The sequence below is a fragment of the Ranitomeya imitator genome, chromosome 5 (assembly GCF_032444005.1).
Source record: "Ranitomeya imitator isolate aRanImi1 chromosome 5, aRanImi1.pri, whole genome shotgun sequence".
NCBI lineage: Eukaryota > Metazoa > Chordata > Amphibia > Anura > Dendrobatidae > Ranitomeya > Ranitomeya imitator.
The window spans coordinates 239,926,663-239,947,293 of NC_091286.1; the positions used below are offsets into that span (position 1 = coordinate 239,926,663).

A 20,631-nucleotide genomic window follows, 5' to 3' on the forward strand; every position below is an offset into this window, starting at 1 on the left:
CAAAATGCTTAGCTGCAGATGAAATATTACGATTAACATTCCTTGTATTAGAAATATCATATAGATGCTCCGTGATGCGATTTTTTAGTTTGCGAATAGTGCACCCCACGTAGGATTTATTACAGGCTACACAATCTATTTTGTACACTACAAAACGGGTATTGAAATTAATAAATCCCTGTATACAAAAACTATTAGAACCAGTATTATCAAAAAAAGTTTTAGTAGTGATCAAGTGCCTGCAGGTGGAGCAATTAAGAACATTACATCTATAACTGCCTTTGCAATTTAACCATGTCACTTGAGGTTTTTTAGTCACATATAAACTGGGTGATAAAATGTTTCCCAAAGTGGGTGCTCTTCTTGCCACAATATTGCACCCCGCTTGTAAGATTTTAGCAAGAGTAGGATCTTCATATAAAATTGGAATAGATTTGTTAATAAGAGCTTTGATGTTGTTAAATTGTGGACTATATTGTAAAGAGACAAAAGGTTTGTTCCTTCGTTGACTGACACTAGTGTTGGAAATACTGTTAGTATGTAAATTAGCACTTGTGTTACAAACACTAGTTGTAATTGTCTGTTTATCATTGGAAGAAACGATATTAAGGGCTCTAGTGAGCATCCAATTGGGATAACCACGTTTGTTGAATTTAGTGCATGATTTAGCTAAATCTTGTTTAAGGACATCATTGTTATTGCAGTTTCTCTTCAATCTAGTAAATTCCCCAACAGGAATTGAGCGTATAGTGTGTTTGGGATGGCTGCTACTTGCATGCAGAATGGTGTTCCCAGCTAATGGCTTTGAATAGGTACGAGTAGAGATCAATTTATTGGCTACACCGGTAAGTTCCAAATCAAGAAACGAAATTTTGGATAATTCATGAACAAAAGTAAATCTAATATTAAAGTCATTATTATTAATGTAAAGAATAAAATCCTGTATGGCAGATACATCGCCCCTCCAAATAATGAGTGTATCGTCGATGTATCTGCCATACCAAGAAATAAATGGCAAAAAATTATTAGAAGTGGAAAACAAAAATTGATGTTCCCAAAACGCCATTACCAAATTAGCTAAAGAAGGTGAAAATTTAGCCCCCATTGCAACACTAGTGCACTGCAAATAATATTCCTGATCAAAAGAAAAAAAATTATGAGTTAACAAAAACGAAGTAACCTGTAAAATAAATCCAATTAAATCCTGAGAATAGCAGTTAAATTTACATAGATGGAATTGCAACGCTTCGATCGCCAATTTATGAGGAATACAAGTGTACAAAGACACCACATCACAACTTAACCAGGTGAATTCTGGCAACCATTCTTTGTGTGACATGACATCAATGACATCCTTAGTGTTTCTGATATGTCCAGGTACTCTCAAAACTAACGGTTGTAGTAAGGAATCCAACCATTGGCCCAAACGTTCATTCGTGGAACCTATGCTGGATATTATCGGACGCATTGGAGGAAATTCACTGTTCTTATGAACCTTAGGCAAACCGTGCATGATTGGTGTAACAGGGTAAGCAACCTGCAAAAAATCCGCTTGTTTATTAGAAATGACGCCCAATGCAAGACCATCCTGTATCAAACCGTCCATTTTGGCTTTGAAATCAATAGTTGGATCAGATTTTAATTTTCTATATGTGGTGTCGTCTGATAACAAATCCAAAATTCCATTTCTATATTGTAAGGAATCCATTATGACAACCACTCCCCCCTTGTCACTCATTTTTATAGTGATATCCTTCATATCCTGAATTTGTTTGATGATATTTCTTTGTTTCTTTGTCAAATTGTTGGTAGTGTTAGATATAGGTTCACTATATTTAAGTTGTTTCAGTTCTCGTTCAATGACCTCCTGGAAACGATTCATACAATCTGCTCTAGATTGGATCGGATAGAAAAAAGGATTTGTTAATTTTAGTTGGTTAGATTGATTGATCACAGATTGACTAGAATTATCCTGACCTTGCAACTCTTGTAATGTCAGCAGAGTGACTTGTTCCTGAAAGTCCAGAGAATGAAATTCATTATCTTTGGTCACGTTCTGGTCAATGTTGCTATCCGACTCCTCAGCCCAGAAATGCTTCTTGATGGTCAAATTACGGACGAATTTATTAATATCCAATAAAGTGGAGAACAAATTAAAGTTCTGGTCCGGAACAAAATTTAAACCATATGAAAGTACTCTCAATTCCTCATCTGAAAAATTCCGGGATGAAAGATTCAAAACATTATTTATTTCGGCATGAATCTCCTCTGGCGCGTTTGCATGCCAGAATTGCCTTCTGTGTTTCCGGCCGCCGCGCCTTTTGCGTTTTTTGTTTTGCAAGCAAAATTAGCAGAGCTGCAAGCTGCAGGTTCATTCAGGGATGTGTCAGACATACTAAGACCATTATCTCCGGAATCACCTTCATGAGAACTAAAACTTACATATCTCCTGTGATGTCTCCTTTTTCTATTGGAGTGTCTTAAAATAGATCTGGGAGTTCTTGAAAAGGAATCCTGTCATGATTCCAATGGCAGGGAATCACAAAAGGACAAGCACCAACGAGCTCTAGGGTGATGGAACCTGAGCTGACCGCGACCCTAAACCTGAACACACAAATAACAATAGCCGGGGAACGTGCCTACGTTGATCCTAGACGTCTCGCACCAGCCGAAGATCTAACTACCCCTATTAGAAGAAACACAGACCTCTCTTGCCTCCAGAGAAATACCCCACAGAAATAGCAGCCCCCCACATATAATGACAGTGAAATGAGAGGAAGGCACATACACAGTATGAAAACAGATTCAGCAAAATGAGGCCCGCTAAAACTAGATAGCAGAGGATACAAAAGTAAACTGCGCGGTCAGCAAAAAACCCTTCAAAAAACCATCCTGTAATTACTTGAACTCATGTTCCAACTCATGGAACATGAGGAGCAATTACAGCCCACTAAAGCAACCAGCAGCAAAGAGACAATTATATGCAAGCTGGACAAGACAAAAATAAAGCAAAACGTGGAACAAGAAAATCAAAACTTAGCTTGTCCTGAAGATTACTGAAGCCAGAAGCTGAGGTAACAAAACACTCTGAAAACCTTGATAGCCGGCGGGGAAATGACAAGAAAGCCCGGTTAAATAGGAAACTCCCAAATCCTAATAGAACAGGTGGACACCAGAGACAGCAGAACACAAATCACCCAGTACCATCAGTAACCACCAGAGGGAGCCCAAAAACAGAACTCACAACAGTACCCCCCCCCCTTGAGGAGGGGTCACCGAACCCTCACGAGAACCACCAGGGCGACCAGGATGAGCCCTATGAAAAGCGCGGACCAAATCATCAGCATGAACATCAGAGGCAACCACCCAAGAATTATCCTCCTGACCATAACCCTTCCACTTGACCAAATATTGGAGTTTTCGTCTGGAAACACGAGAATCCAAGATCTTCTCCACAACATACTCCAATTCTCCCTCCACCAGCACCGGAGCAGGAGGCTCAAGCGAAGGAACAACAGGTACCTCATACCTCCGCAACAACGACCGATGGAACACATTATGAATAGCAAACGATGCTGGGAGATCCAAACGAAACGACACAGGGTTAAGAATTTCCAAGATCCTATAGGGACCGATGAACCGAGGCTTGAACTTAGGAGAAGAGACCTTCATAGGAACAAAACGAGAAGACAACCACACCAAGTCCCCAACACGAAGTCAAGGACCCACGCGGCGACGGCGATTAGCAAACTGCTGAGCCTTCTCCTGGGACAACTTCAAATTGTCCACCACATGACTCCAAATCCGATGCAACCCATCCACCACCATGTCCACTCCAGGATAATCAGAAGGCTCCACCTGACCAGAGGAAAAACGAGGATGAAACCCCGAATTACAAAAGAAAGGAGAAACCAAGGTAGCAGAACTAGCCCGATTATTAAGGGCAAACTCGGCCAGCGGCAAAAAAGTAACCCAGTCATCCTGATCAGCAGAAACAAAACACCTCAAATAAGTTTCCAAGGTCTGATTAGTTCGCTCCGTCTGGCCATTCGTCTGAGGATGGAATGCAGACGAAAAGGACAAATCAATGCCCATCTTAGCACAGAACGTCCGCCAAAATCTAGACACAAACTGGGATCCCCTGTCAGAAACGATGTTCTCCGGAATCCCATGCAAACGAACCACGTTCTGGAAAAACAGAGGGACCAACTCAGAGGAGGAAGGCAACTTAGGCAAGGGTACAAGATGAACCATTTTAGAAAAGCGGTCACACACAACCCAGATGACAGACATTTTTTGAGAGACAGGGAGATCCGAAATAAAGTCCATGGAAATGTGCGTCCAAGGCCTCTTCGGGATAGGCAAAGGTGACAACAATCCACTGGCTCGAGAACAGCAAGGCTTAGCCCGAGCACAAACCTCACAAGACTGCACAAAAGAACGCACATCCCTCGACAAGGAAGGCCACCAAAAAGACCTGGCCACCAAGTCTCTAGTACCAAATATTCCAGGATGACCTGCCAACGCAGAAGAATGGACCTCGGAGATGACTCTACTGGTCCAACTATCCGGAACAAACAGTCTCTCAGGTGGACAACGATCAGGTTTACCCGCCTGAAACTCCTGCAAAGCACGTCGCAAGTCTGGGAAGACGGCCGACAAAATCACCCCATCCCTAAGGATACCAGTGGGCTCAGAATTTCCAGGGGAGTCAGGCACAAAACTCCTAGAAAGAGCATCCGCCTTCACATTCTTTGAACCTGGCAGGTATGAAACCACAAAATTGAAACGAGAGAAAAACAGTGACCAACGAGCCTGTCTAGGATTCAGACGCCTGGCAGACTCAAGGTAAATCAGATTTTTGTGATCAGTCAAGACCACCACACGATGTCTAGCACCCTCCAGCCAATGACGCCACTCCTCAAATGCCCACTTCATGGCCAAAAGTTCCCGATTACCCACATCATAATTCCGCTCAGCGGGCGAAAATTTTCTAGAAAAGAACGCACATGGCTTCATCACCGAGCAATCGGAGCTTCTCTGTGACAAAACCGCCCCCGCTCCAATCTCGGAAGCATCAACCTCAACTTGGAAAGGAAGCGAAACATCAGGCTGACGCAACACAGGAGCAGAAGAAAACCGGTGTTTAAGTTCCCGAAAGGCCTCCACAGCCGCAGGAGACCAATCAGCAACATCAGCACCCTTCTTAGTCAAATCCGTCAAAGGCTTAACAACACTAGAAAAATTAGTTATAAAACGACGATAGAAATTAGCAAAGAGTAAGAACTTCTGCAGACTCTTAAGAGATGCAGGCTGCGTCCAGTCACAAATAGCCCGAACCTTGACGGGATCCATCTCAATAGTAGAAGGGGAAAAAATATACCCCAAGAAAGAAATCTTCTGGACTCCAAAGAGACACTTTGAGCCCTTTACAAACAAGGAATTAGCCCGCAGGACCTGAAACACCTTCCTGACCTGCTGAACATGAGACTCCCAGACATCAGAAAAAACCAAAATATCATCCAAATACACAATCATAAATTTATCCAGATATTCACGGAAAATATCGTGCATAAAGGACTGGAAGACTGAAGGAGCATTAGAAAGTCCGAAAGGCATTACCAAATACTCAAAATGGCCCTCAGGTGTATTAAATGCGGTTTTCCACTCATCACCTTGCTTTATTCGTATAAGATTATACGCACCCCGAAGATCAATCTTAGTGAACCATTTAGCCCCCTTAATGCGAGCGAACAAATCAGTCAACAATGGCAAAGGATACTGATATTTTACGGTAATCTTATTCAAAAGACGATAATCTATACAAGGCCTCAAGGACCCATCTTTTTTGGCCACGAAAAAAAAACCTGCTCCCAAAGGGGACGAAGATGGACGGATATGTCCCTTTTCCAAGGACTCCTTAACATAATCCCGCATAGCAGTATGCTCTGGCACTGACAGATTGAACAAACGACCTTTAGGAAATTTACTACCAGGAATTAAATCTATAGCACAATCGCAATCCCTGTGAGAAGGAAGCGAACTGAGCTTAGGCTCCTCAAAAACATCCCAATAATCAGACAAAAATACAGGAACCTCAGAAGGAGTAGATGAAGCGATAGAAATCCGAGGTGCATCATCATGAACCCCCTGACATCCCCAGCTTAACACAGACATTGTTTTCCAGTCAAGGACTGGATTATGAGTTTGTAACCATGGCAGACCAAGTACTAGAACATCATGTAAATTATACAATACCAGGAAGCGAATCACCTCCTGATGAACGGGAGTCATACGCATGGTCACTTGTGTCCAGTACTGAGGTTTATTCATAGCTAAGGGTGTAGAGTCAATTCCCTTCAAAGGAATAGGGACTTCCAGAGGCTCAAGACTAAACCCACATCGCTTGGCAAATGACCAATCCATAAGACTCAGGGCAGCGCCTGAATCTACATAGGCATCGACGGAAATAGATGATAATGAGCAAATCAGAGTCACAGACAGAATGAACTTAGACTGTAACGTACTAATGGCAACAGACTTATCAACCTTTTTTGTGCATTTAGAGCATGCTGATATAACATGATCTGAATCACCACAATAAAAGCACAACCCATTTTTCCGCCTATAGTTTTGCCGTTCACTTCTAGACTGAACTCTATCACATTGCATTGTCTCAAGTGCCTGTTCAGAAGACACCGCCAAATGGTGCACAGGTTTGCGCTCCCGTAAACGCCGATCAATCTGAATAGCCATAGTCATAGACTCATTCAGACCCGTAGGCGCAGGGAACCCCACCATAACATCTTTAATGGCCTCAGAAAGGCCATCTCTGAACTTTGCAGCCAGGGCGCACTCATTCCACTGAGTAAGCACTGACCATTTCCGAAATTTTTGACAATATATTTCTGCTTCATCTTGCCCCTGAGAGAGAGCTAATAAAGCTTTTTCAGCCTGAATCTCCTGGTTAGGTTCCTCATAGAGCAAACCCAATGCCAGAAAAAACGCATCCACATTAAGCAACGCAGGATCCCCTGGTGCCAATGCAAATGCCCAATTTTGAGGGTCACCCCGCAGGAAAGATATAATAATCTTAACCTGCTGAGCAGGGTCTCCAGAAGAGCGAGATTTCAAAGAAAGGAACAGCTTGCAATTGTTCCTAAAATTCAGAAAACTAGATCTATCTCCAGCAAAGAACTCTGGAATAGGAATTCTAGGTTCAGACATAGGAGCATGTACAACAAAATCTTGTATATTTTGAACCTTAGCAGCAAGATTATTCAAGCTGGAAGCTAAACTCTGGACGTCCATGATAAACAGCTAAGGTCAGAGCCATTCAAGGATTAAGAGGAGGAAAAAAAAAATCAGCCTGGCTGCAATTAAGGCTAGGCAGCAACCTCAGAGGAGAGAAAAAAAAAAAAAACTTCCTCAGACTACTTTTCCTCCTACTTCAGCCCAAACATTTTGGCCGGCTATACTGTCATGATTCCAATGGCAGGGAATCACAAAAGGACAAGCACCAACGAGCTCTAGGGTGATGGAACCTGAGCTGACCGCGACCCTAAACCTGAACACACAAATAACAATAGCCGGGGAACGTGCCTACGTTGATCCTAGACGTCTCGCACCAGCCGAAGATCTAACTACCCCTATTAGAAGAAACACAGACCTCTCTTGCCTCCAGAGAAATACCCCACAGAAATAGCAGCCCCCCACATATAATGACGGTGAAATGAGAGGAAGGCACATACACAGTATGAAAACAGATTCAGCAAAATGAGGCCCGCTAAAACTAGATAGCAGAGGATACCAAAGTAAACTGCGCGGTCAGCAAAAAACCCTTCAAAAAACCATCCTGTAATTACTTGAACTCATGTTCCAACTCATGGAACATGAGGAGCAATTACAGCCCACTAAAGCAACCAGCAGCAAAGAGACAATTATATGCAAGCTGGACAAGACAAAAATAAAGCAAAACGTGGAACAAGAAAATCAAAACTTAGCTTGTCCTGAAGATTACTGAAGCCAGAAGCTGAGGTAACAAAACACTCTGAAAACCTTGATAGCCGGCGGGGAAATGACAAGAAAGCCCGGTTAAATAGGAAACTCCCAAATCCTAATAGAACAGGTGGACACCAGAGACAGCAGAACACAAATCACCCAGTACCATCAGTAACCACCAGAGGGAGCCCAAAAACAGAACTCACAACAGAATCCCATTCATTCATGCTGTAGACTTTGTTAGATGCATAGTCCTGCAAATCACGCTGGAATTTGCGCTTTTTTCTTAGCATGATTTCGTCCTCTAATTTAGTCAGTTCATCTTGAGTTTTCTTGAAAAACACATTTTCATCCAATATGATATTACGTGAATTCAAGTTAGTCTTGATGGTGTCAATGTCTTTTTGTATGTCTACCAATTTGAGTTCCTCACGCTTGATTATCAATCGCATTAAATTAAGTGAACATGTGCTGAGTTTTTGTATACAGGGATTTATTAATTGCAATACCCGTTTTGTAGTGTACAAAATAGATTGTGTAGCCTGTAATAAATCCTACGTGGGGTGCACTATTCGCAAACTAAAAAATCGCATCACGGAGCATCTATATGATATTTCTAATACAAGGAATGTTAATCGTAATATTTCATCTGCAGCTAAGCATTTTGTCGATCACCATTCATGTGATATTTCCTCTTTCAGGGTGACTGGTATAGAGCGGGTAATTAAACCTTATCGTGGTGGTGATTTACATAGAATTTTACTCACCCGGGAAGCTTATTGGATCTTTATGTTGGGCACAAGATTTCCTGATGGACTCAACCGCAGAAATGAAATTATGTTCCATTATTAATAGTCACCATTCTGCAGCATCTGTTATTCATTCTTTTATATTTTTTGTCATTTGTTTTCTTTCTCGTGTATTTTGATAATTGTTTATATGTTTTTAATTTACCATTTTCTGTCTAGGACCTGTCGATTGCGTGTGTCATGTGATTTGTGTTACGCACCCCCATTGGCTACTGGGTCCTTAAATACCGTCACTATTGTCGGATAGATTAGCTTGGATAAAGACTGTTTTTCAGTCGAAACGCGTCGCTCTCTCCCTTATGGGGTTCATGGTGGGTCTAAGGAGCATGTATTGCTATTTTAACCTTTTTGGATTAAAGATTTACATTTTATTCAGAGCAAGCTGGAATTTTCATTTTTTCATTCACAATTTCTAATGATGGTGAATATAATAATAACATAGGCATCGCAAACTCTAAAGTATCCTGTTGAGATCTCACAGGAAAGGATGAAAACTCTCCAGCCTATGATGACCCAAACTGGATGCGTTAAGGGCAACTTAAGTAACAACAGTGGGCAGAGGCACATTTTAGCTTTTTCAAGTCTCAAAACATCAGGTAGTTTAATCTCCCAATCATCTTTGATTCAAACCCAACAATTGTGCTGCATCTTTGGCTTAATCAAAGAAATGCATTTTGCCAAGAAAAGGCACGCTCAGCCACCTTTGGTACAGCATCACAAACGGGAGTTGTAAGGCACGCAATCTTCTCTTTATATCTTGAAACCTGGCTTTCCTCTTTTGCATTTCAGCAGAGTAGTCAGGAAAGAAATCAACTCTATGGCATCATTGGTTACTTCCACCCTCTCTCTAATGAAGTACAGGTCCTTCTCAAAAAATTAGCATATAGTGTTAAATTTCATTATTTACCATAATGTAATGATTACAATTAAACTTTCATATATTATAGATTCATTATCCACCAACTGAAATTTGTCAGGTCTTTTATTGTTTTAATACTGATGATTTTGGCATACAACTCCTGATAACCCAAAAAACCTGTCTCAATAAATTAGCATATCAAGAAAAGGTTCTCTAAACGACCTATTACCCTAATCTTCTGAATCAACTAATTAACTCTAAACACATGCAAAAGATACCTGAGGCTTTTATAAACTCCCTGCCTGGTTCATTACTCAAAACCCCCATCATGGGTAAGACTAGCGACCTGACAGATGTCAAGAAGGCCATCATTGACACCCTCAAGCAAGAGGGTAAGACCCAGAAAGAAATTTCTCAACAAATAGGCTGTTCCCAGAGTGCTGTATCAAGGCACCTCAATGGTAAGTCTGTTGGAAGGAAACAATGTGGCAGAAAACGCTGTACAACGAGAAGAGGAGACCGGACCCTGAGGAAGATGGTGGAGAAGGACCGATTCCAGACCTTGGGGAACCTGAGGAAGCAGTGGACTGAGTCTGGTGTGGAAACATCCAGAGCCACCGTGCACAGGCGTGTGCAGGAAATGGGCTACAGGTGTCGCATTCCCCAGGTAAAGCCACTTTTGAACCATAAACAGCGGCAGAGGCGCCTGACCTGGGCTACAGAGAAGCAGCACTGGACTGTTGCTAAGTGGTCCCAAGTACTTTTTTCTGATGAAAGCAAATTTTGCATGTCATTCGGAAATCAAGGTGCCAGAGTCTGGAGGAAGACTGGGGAGAAGGAAATGCCAAAATGCCTGAAGTCCAGTGTCAAGTACCCACAGTCAGTGATGGTGTGGGGTGCCATGTCAGCTGCTGGTGTTGGTCCACTGTGTTTCATCAAGGGCAGGGTCAATGCAGCTAGCTATCAGGAGATTTTGGAGCACTTCATGCTTCCATCGGCTAAAATGCTTTATGGAGATGAAGATTTCATTTTTCAGCACGACCTGGCACCTGCTCACAGTGCCAAAACCACTGGTAAATGGTTTACTGACCATGGTATTACTGTGCTCAATTGGCCTGCCAACTCTCCTGACCTGAACCCCATAGAGAATCTGTGGGATATTGTGAAGAGAAAGTTGATAGACGCAAGACCCAACACTCTGGATGAGCTTAAGGCCGCTATTGAAGCATCCTGGGCCTCCATAACATCTCAGCAGTGTCACAGGCTGATTGCCTCCATGCCACGCCGCATTGAAGCAGTCATTTCTGCCAAAGGATTCCCGACCAAGTATTGAGTGCATAACTGAACATTATTATTTGTTGGTTTTTTTGTTTGTTATTAAAAAACACTTTTATTTGATTGGATGGGTGAAATATGCTAATTTATTGAGACAGGTTTTTTGGGCTATCAGGAGTTGTATGCCAAAATCATCAGTATTAAAACAATAAAAGACCTGACAAATTTCAGTTGGTGGATAATGAATCTATAATATATGAAAGTTTAATTGTAATCATTACATTATGGTAAATAATGAAATTTAACACTATATGCTAATTTTTTGAGAAGGACCTGTATTGTGTTGCTGTCTTTATAGTGCAGACATTTTTCCAACTCTGTGTGTGGAGGAAAGATGGAAGATGGAAACCCTGCGTGCTCTTTCTATGGCATCTAAAGAAGATAGAGTATGTTTCCCATAGGTAGTTCTCAACCAGTTATCCAAAATATTCAACAGTTGCAATGTGCTAATCTCTCTCCGGGACCTCCACCAATTGCACATTATTTCTTTATAATCTGTTTTCGAAGTCATCAGCTTTATTCGGCAGGTCTCCAGTTAGTTCCTATGGATGTCTTTTTGCATTTGTGTCACCTTATCCTCTAGATCATGGTGTTCAGATTTCTTGGTTTCTAATCATCCCCATTTCCTTTTTACATAGCCAACTTCCTCAGATTGAGAGGTTAAAGTGGTATTACATGTAGAAATTACCAGAAAACCATCCATAAGAGTGAGTTTCGATGGAGTGTTAAAATCTTCAGGAGACTCTGATATTATATCTACAGATGCTTATGACATATCTACTGCCTGTATGGAAGACCTGGTAACTCTTCTTTGTTTCAATGGGGTTAGAGCAGGTATGGAGCTAGGTAATCCTGCAAGTATGGAAAACAATATCAATCTTCAGTCTTCAAAGCTACTTGTTTTACTTGTCACTGTCATGGAGCCAGCACATCTTGGAAATATATTTTTCAGCACCACTGTTGTCTTTTTTTCTGCATGTCATATCAAAACAGAATGTTTGTCCAGATTTTCTGGCTGTAAGATAAACCCTGTGGTGCCATGTGAGGAACAGAGAGTGCCTTAAAGTTTGTGCTCTGCTTTACGGCCGTCCGGCGCTGACACAGTGCAGGGAAGCTGACGCCGGGGGACAGACACCGGAATGTAAGTATGTAGTGTTTGTTTTTTTTAACTTTTACAATGGTAACCAGGGTAAACATCGGGTTACTAAGCGCGGCCCTGCGCTTAGTAACCCAATGTTTACCCTGGTTACAAGTGAAGACATCACTGGATCGGCGTCACACACGCCGATCCAGCGATGTCAGCGGGTGATCCAGCGATGAAATAAAGTTCTGGCCTTCTATCTCCGACCAGCGATGTCACAGCAGGATCCTGATCACTGATGCGTGTCAAGCACAACAATATCGCTATCCAGGACGCTGCAACGTCACGGATCGCTATCGATATCGTTGTTAAGTTGTTCAGTGTGAAGGTACCTTTATACACATAAAGGAAATAGACATGTGCGATTGCAATATTTTTCTGAGAGAAAAACTTCCTTTTCTGGAACAATTTCAAGAGTGCTAAAGCTTTTGGCCATGACTGTAAGTACAAAACAATCTAAAAGAGAATCTGTCACCAGTTTTTTGCTATCCAATCTGAGAGCAGCACCGTGTAAGGTAAGAGACCTCGATTCCAGCGATGTATCATTTATGGCTCTGCTTGCTGCAGTTTTGATACTCACTTTTATCTGCTGTATGTCTTGCAGTTCTCTCAATGCTCACCTCTGTATAATCCCATTCACCCCCCCGATTGGCAGCTTTCTGTGTACATTGTGCGTTGGCAGAATACTGCCAACAATTGGTGGGGCAGGATTATACAGAACTCCTGCATATGGAGGATCTGCAGGGCAGCAGGATTACTAGTTATCTAGACATAATCTCCTGCTGATAAAACTGTGATTTTATTTGAATTATAGCAAGCAGCCCACTAAGGGACTCATTGCTGGAATCAGTGACTCATTTGATGCTCCCAAATTAGGTGGCAAAAACCTTGTGATGGACTCTCTTTAAAGAGCTTTATGTTAAAGAGGAAGATTCCAGCGAAGGTCTTGATCTATGTAACGTCAGCATATTACAGGTACTGTACATATACAGTATGTATTCCTATGAAACAAAACAGCACAAATAAATTATATAATTTGTCTAACAGAAGCCAGAAAAAAATAGTGGAGAAGTATAGTGGGCACACCTGTTCAAGGTAGTGCACCTTATCGCTCATTCACTTGAATAAGAGAAAAGTTGTAGTATATGAGAGCAGCCACTAAATAATGAATGGAGCCATGCTGTTCCAGCTCCTTACATTGTTTACATCCTGCCATCGCTGGAACAGCCGATTGTGGGGGTGTTGTGTGTCATGGCCTCACTGATCTGATATTGGTAGCCTACCATAAGGATAGCTCATTAGTATGTTCGTGCTTCCTAACTGCCCTTAGTTCCCGATGACTTTTCTGCTGTTGTATTGACAATTTTTAAGTTTATTATGTGCTATTATTGAACATATATACATGTAATCAGAGAAGTCTTATAAGTTAGGTGTGAATGAATCAAGTGATTTATTCAAAAGTCAACAAAAAATGTAATATATTATGTATTCTGTTACAGTGGGGAAAATGAACAGGCAATCCTGACCCTAGCCATTATTTAGTACTGTAAGAAAAATTCTATTATGGAAGAATCTGTTATTTAGATTTCCATCATATGCAAATCTTTCTATCTTCAGTAAATCGCAGCCCCTTGAGCAATATACAGTGGGGCAAAAAAGTATTTAGTCAGTCAGCAATAGTGCAAGTTCCACCACTTAAAAAGATGAGAGGCGTCTGTAATTTACATCATAGGTAGACCTCAACTATGGGAGACAAACTGAGAAAAAAAAATCCAGAAAATCACATTGTCTGTTTTTTTAACATTTTATTTGCATATTATGGTGGAAAATAAGTATTTGGTCAGAAACAAAATTTCATCTCAACACTTTGTAATATATCCTTTGTTGGCAATGACAGAGGTCAAACGTTTTCTGTAAGTCTTCACAAGGTTGCCACACACTGTTGTTGGTATGTTGGCCCATTCCTCCATGCAGATCTCCTCTAGAGCAGTGATGTTTTTGGCTTTTCGCTTGGCAACACGGACTTTCAACTCCCTCCAAAGGTTTTCTATAGGGTTGAGATCTGGAGACTGGCTAGGCCACTCCAGGACCTTGAAATGCTTCTTACGAAGCCACTCCTTCGTTGCCCTGGCTGTGTGCTTTGGATCATTGTCATGTTGAAAGACCCAGCCACGTTTCATCTTCAATGCCCTTGCTGATGGAAGGAGGCTTGCACTCAAAATCTCACGATACATGGCCCCATTCATTCTTTCATGTACCCGGATCAGTCGTCCTGGCCCCTTTGCAGAGAAACAGCCCCAAAGCATGATGTTTCCACCACCATGCTTTACAGTAGGTATGGTGTTTGATGGATGCAACTCAGTATTCTTTTTCCTCCAAACACGACAAGTTGTGTTTCTACCAAACAGTTCCAGTTTGGTTTCATCAGACCATAGGATATTCTCCCAAAGCTCCCCTGGATCATCCAAATGCTCTCTAGCAAACTTCAGACGGGCCCGGACATGTACTGGCTTAAGCAGTGGGACACGTCTGGCACTGCAGGATCTGAGTCCATGGTGGCGTAGTGTGTTACTTATGGTAGGCCTTGTTACATTGGTCCCAGCTCTCTGCAGTTCATTCACTAGGTCCCCCCGCGTGGTTCTGGGATTTTTGCTCACCGTTCTTGTGATCATTCTGACCCCACGGGGTGGGATTTTGCGTGGAGCCCCAGATCGAGGGAGATTATCAGTGGTCTTGTATGTCTTCCATTTTCTAATTATTGCTCCCACTGTTGATTTCTTCACTCCAAGCTGGTTGGGTATTGCAGATTCAGTCTTCCCAGCCTGGTGCAGGGCTACAATTTTGTTTCTGGTGTCCTTTGACAGCTCTTTGGTCTTCACCATAGTGGAGTTTGGAGTCAGACTGTTTGAGGGTGTGCACAGGTGTCTTTTTATACTGATAACAAGTTTAAACAGGTGCCATTACTACAGGTAATGAGTGGAGGAAAGAGGAGACTCTTAAAGAAGAAGTTACAGGTCTGTGAGAGCCAGAAATCTTGATTGTTTGTTTCTGACCAAATACTTATTTTCCACGATAATATGCAAATAAAATGATAAAAAAACAGACAATGTGATTTTCTGGATTTTTTTTTCTCAGTTTGTCTCCCATAGTTGAGGTCTACCTATGATGTAAATTACAGACGCCTCTCATCTTTTTAAGTGGTGGAACTTGCACTATTGCTGACTGACTAAATACTTTTTTGCCCCACTGTATATAAAATCCATATTAGGATAATGCTTGCAATGTATATCATCCATGGGAATATTTCACTGAGATTAATTAAATAGTTTAAAATACTTGTACAAAGACACATTAAATATTAATTGTTCTTACTTAGACTAATTTATCAGAAAAAACAGTATTGTATTACGCTCTTCTTCCCGTATCAAATAACAGCACCTTAATCTGCGGCTTTCTTCCTTTGTTGATGTAAACTTCATTATTTGGAGACATGGATCATGTCTTTGATATGAAATTTTGACTGGCATGCTATATAGTTTACAAAAGTTCTGGTCATCAATTAGGCCTCTTAAAGGGAACCTGTCAACACTGTTTTTTGTATAGAAGTAATGATATGGCTTTAAAGACTCTTGTCCCCTTGTAAAAATGTTACCTATTTTGTAGAGATTTGATGAGTCAGGTATGACAAATCTAGCCCCGAAATCACATGCAAATCAGGCTGTGTGTGTATTGGGGGAGTGCGAATCACATGGAAGGTTTCTTCCATGAGTGTTACTACACCCCTCAATGCACCGCCAGCTTGATTTGCATATTGCTTCTACACTCAATTTTTCATGACTGTCACAATGGATCTCTATAAAACTTGCATCTTTCTTATATGGGGATAACACCTATGCTGCCATACTACTACTTCTATAAACACGTAAGGAGAATTTTTGGAATGAAAAAATACAAGAATATGTTTGATACATTTGTCTTGATTCTAATACTATATGTAGCCGGTCTTTCCCATTTCATAAAGAGATAGCATGGCATTTCCTAGCACTATAATATCACTTTAAGATCAATGAAGTGAACTCTGCCAATCTTGAAAAATAAGCAGCCACTGATTCAGCAACGTGAGACTTAAAAGCAGTGTTCCCTATAAGCAGAGTAATCTGAAAATGAAAGACTTAAAGGGAAACTGTAACCAGTCTTTTGCTACCTCATTTGAGAGCAGAATAATGTAGGAAAAGAAACCCTGCTTCAAATGATGTATCACTAAGTTTACTGGGTGCATCAGTTGTGACTAGGGTTGAGCGAAACGGGTTGGCAATTTTCAGAAGTCGCTGACTTTTGGCAAAGTCGGGTTTCATGAAACCCGACCCGACCCCTGTGTGGGGTCGGCCATGAAGTCGGCGATCTTCTGAATCTGGAATCGGAATTCCGATACCGATTCCCGATATGTTTAAGATATCGGGAATTGGTATCGGAATTCAGATTTAAGTGTAAAATAAAGAATTAAAATAAAAAATATCGCCATACTTACCCTCTGACGCGCCCTGGTACTAACCGGGAACCTTCCTTCCTTAGAATCAGCCTTCCAGGACCTTCGGTGACGTCGCGGTGACGTCGCGGCTTGTGGTTGGTCACGCGAGCGGTCACATGGGCGGCCGCGCGACCAATCACAAGCCGCGACGTCACCGCGACGTCACCGCAAGGTCCTGGAAGGCTGATTCTAAGGAAGGAAGGTTCCCGGTTAGTACCAGGGCGCGTCAGAGGGTAAGTATGGTGATATTTTTTATTTTAATTCTTTCTTTTATACTTAAATATGGATCCCAAGGCCTGAAGGAGAGTTTCCGCTCCTTCAGACCCTGGGAACCATTGGAAACCCAATGCACTGCATTGGGTTTCGAGTTTCGGCCGACCCCGACCCCGACTTTTTTATAGGATTGGCCGATTTCATTCGACCCGACTTTTGAAAAAGTCGGGTTTCGTGAAACCCGACCCGATCCTATAAAAGTAAAGGTCGCTCAACCCTAGTTGTGACACAATCAGGAGTTTTTAGATGTAGCATGCAGGAGAGCTGAGAAAGATAGCCCCACCCACAACACACCTTTCTATGTACATTGTCTATGGACACTGGACTGCTTATCAGAGGAGGGGCGTGGTCAGACCACTTGTCAAGAGGGAGCTAGTCTGGGCAGTAATAATATCCGGGTGATAAAACATCCTTTGTATGGAAACAAAAGCACACAGCCTAAGTGACACATCACTGAAATCACTGTATCATCCCCTACCTCATGCTGTCCTCTGATTACATAGCAAACACCTGCTGACAGATTCCCTTTAAAGAGTTTGTCCATCTTTGGGGACATTTTTTTCTTTTTACTTAAATGCATGTATTTGATGTTAAAATTATTTTTGCAAATAGGTTTCATTAAAATTTGACCCCGTTTGACTCTTACAGGATCTTTGTATTCCTGTAAATTCAATTTGGATGTTGTCTGTGGTCCTAAATCAGCTGAGAGGAGCTTAAAAAAAAGACAGCTAAATTACAAATTCCCTGCTAGACCATCATAGCTGGCTGACTGATGAATTCTTTGATAACTAATTATGATGTCTGCAATAGACAGAGTCTGAAGAAGAATAATGGTGCAAAATTTTAATTTTAATGAAAGCCAATAGCAAAAAAAAATATTTTTTTCCTCAAATTACATTCATTTCAATAACAAAAAAAATGTTCCCAAGAGTGGACAACATGCTAATGAGGTAAAGCCCACAATTACAGATAGACGTGTCTGTAGAGTGTGATCTAAAGGGTAGCGTCTCTCCTTGTGGAGAGTGACATGTCTGATATGCCAGTGTAAGGAGACTTATAGGCCATACAATACTTCTCTGGGAAATTAACTATGCAAATTGGAAAGAGGACTTGAACTCCTGTGCCACCTATTGTAATTAGCAATCCTAAAAGTCAATATTGATTCTTTAACTAGCCTTACCATATGACTTAGGATAAAAGCCAAACCAGAATCTGAATTTGCAGTCACATTACTATTATTATTATTTATTATTATAGCGCCATGTATTCCATGGTGCTTTAAATGTGATTTGGCCAGTCAGATGCCTCTCATTTAGCCAAACCAGATCTCATGCTTTGCACTGAGAAGAGACAACTTTTATCCTAAGTCATATGGTAAGGCTCGTTAAAGGGTCGATATTGACTCTTAGAATAGCTACTTTCAATAGATGACATTATAGTTCAAGTCTTCTTCCCCTCTGAAGAGGCAATTTGCACATGTAAAGTGTGATATTTTTGATCATTCCATATTGCAGAGCATAAAGGGATCAGTGCAGGGTCCATGGGGACTAATGAGCACTAATGAGAAAATGTTAAAACATGGTGAAGCAAAAAAAAAAAAAAAGATTAAGGATCCACAAACGTTTTTCACAGCTATAAATAAGGTTGCTAACCAAAAACATGTAATCTTATGGATCTTTATTTATTTTTTTACCTTTTTCTTCATTGCACTGTAAAAACTACGTTATAACAATTTCTCATTGGAGCTGGATTTCTTTCCTCATGGACCTTTTGTCCATTTTTGACCTGCATACAATCCTGGTGTGTTCCTACACTTGACCAACCAATGTCTACCAGGGTTCCTATGTGAATACAACTGGTTTCACACTGCATTGTCCTTCCAGGAAGGTGAGTTGATTACCAATCTTTTCTCCTTCTCAAAATAAAGGGAACGGTCACATATTTCACCACTCTGCAGGGAAATTGCAGCACATTTCTATAACCGTCTTCATTATTAACAGGAATGATAGGAGTTTACGTCAAGCCAAATTACACATAAATATACAGTCATGGCCAAAAATATTGACAACCCTGCAATTCTGTCAGATAATACTCATTTTCTTCATGGAAATGATTGCAAACACAAATTATTGGGTATTATTATCTTCATTTAATTTGTCTTAAATGAAAAAACACAAAAAGAATTGTCCTAAAGCCAAATTGGATATAATTCCACACCAAACATAAAAAAGGGGGTGGACAAAATTATTGGCACTGTTCGAAAAATCATGTGATGCTTCTCTAATTTGTGTAATTAACAGCACCTGTAACTTACATGTGGCACCTAACAGGTGTTGTCAATAACTAAATCACACTTGCAGCTAGTTGACATGGAATAAAGTTGACTCAACCTCTGTCCTGTGTCCTTGTGTGTACCACATTGAGCATGGAGAAAAGAAAGAAGACCAAAGAACTGTCTGAGGACCAGAGAAACCAAATTGTGAGGAAGCATGAGCAATCTCAAGGTTACAAGTCCATCTCCAAAGAGCTGAATGTTCCTGTGTCTACCGTGCGCAGTGTCATCAAGAAGTTTAAAGCCCATGACACTGTGGCTAACCTCCCTAGATGTGGACGGAAAAGAAAAATTGACAAGAGATTTCAACGCAAGATTGTGCGGATGTTGGATAAAGAACCTCGACTGACATCCAAACAAGTTCAAGCTGCCCTGCAGTCCGAGGGTACAACAGTGTCAACCCGTACTATTCATTGGCATCTGAATGAAAAGGGACTGTATGGTAGGAGACCCAGGAAGACCCCACTTCTTACCCCGAGACATAAAAAAGCCAGGCTGGAGTTTGCCAAAACTTACCTGAAAAAGCCTAAAACGTTTTGGAAGAATGTTCTCTGGTCAGATGAGACAAAAGTAGAACTTTTGGGGCAAAGGTATCAACATAGAGTTTACAGGAGAAAAAAAGAGGCATTCAAAGAAAAGAACACGATCCCTCCAGTCAAACATGGCGAAGGTTCCCTGATGTTTTGGGGTTGCTTTGCTGCCTCTGGCACTGGACTGCTTGACCGTGTGGATGGCATTATGAAGTCTGAAGACTACCAACAAATTTTGCAGCATAATGTAGGGCCCAGTGTAAGAAAGATGGGTCTCCCTCAGAGGTCATGGGTCTTCCAGCAGGACAATGACCCAAAACACACTTCAAAAAGCACTAGAAAATGGTTTGAGAGAAAGCACTGGAGACTTCTAAGGGGGTCCGCAATGAGTCCAGATCTGAGTCCCATAGAACACCTGTCGAGAGATCTAAAAATGGCAGTTTGGAGAAGGCACCCTTCAAATATCAGGGACCTGGAGCAGTTTGCCAAAGAAGAATGGTCTAAAATTCCAGAAGGACATTGTAAGAAACTTTTTGATGGTTACCAGAAGCGGTTGGTCGCAGTTATCTTGGCTAAAGGTTGTGCAACCAAGTATTAGGCTGAGGGTGCCAATACTTTTGTCTGGCCATTTTTGGAGTTTTGTGTGAAATGATCAATGTTTTGCTTTTTGCTTCGTTCTCTTTTGTGTTTTTTCATTTAAGACAAATTAAATGAAGATAATAATACCAAATAATTTGTGTTTGCAATCATTTTCAGGAAGAAAATTAGTATTATCTGACAGAATTGCAGGGGTGTCAATATTTTTGGCCATGACTGTATATAG

The 20,631-nt window shown here is 41.2% G+C and overlaps 1 protein-coding gene across 4 annotated transcripts in view; it reads right to left on the reverse strand.

Moving 5' to 3' along the window:
* Positions 1-20,631, reverse strand: part of EYA4 (EYA transcriptional coactivator and phosphatase 4) — a 588,086-nt gene that overhangs the window by 231,974 nt on the left and 335,481 nt on the right. The gene's annotated exons all lie outside the window — the stretch shown is intronic.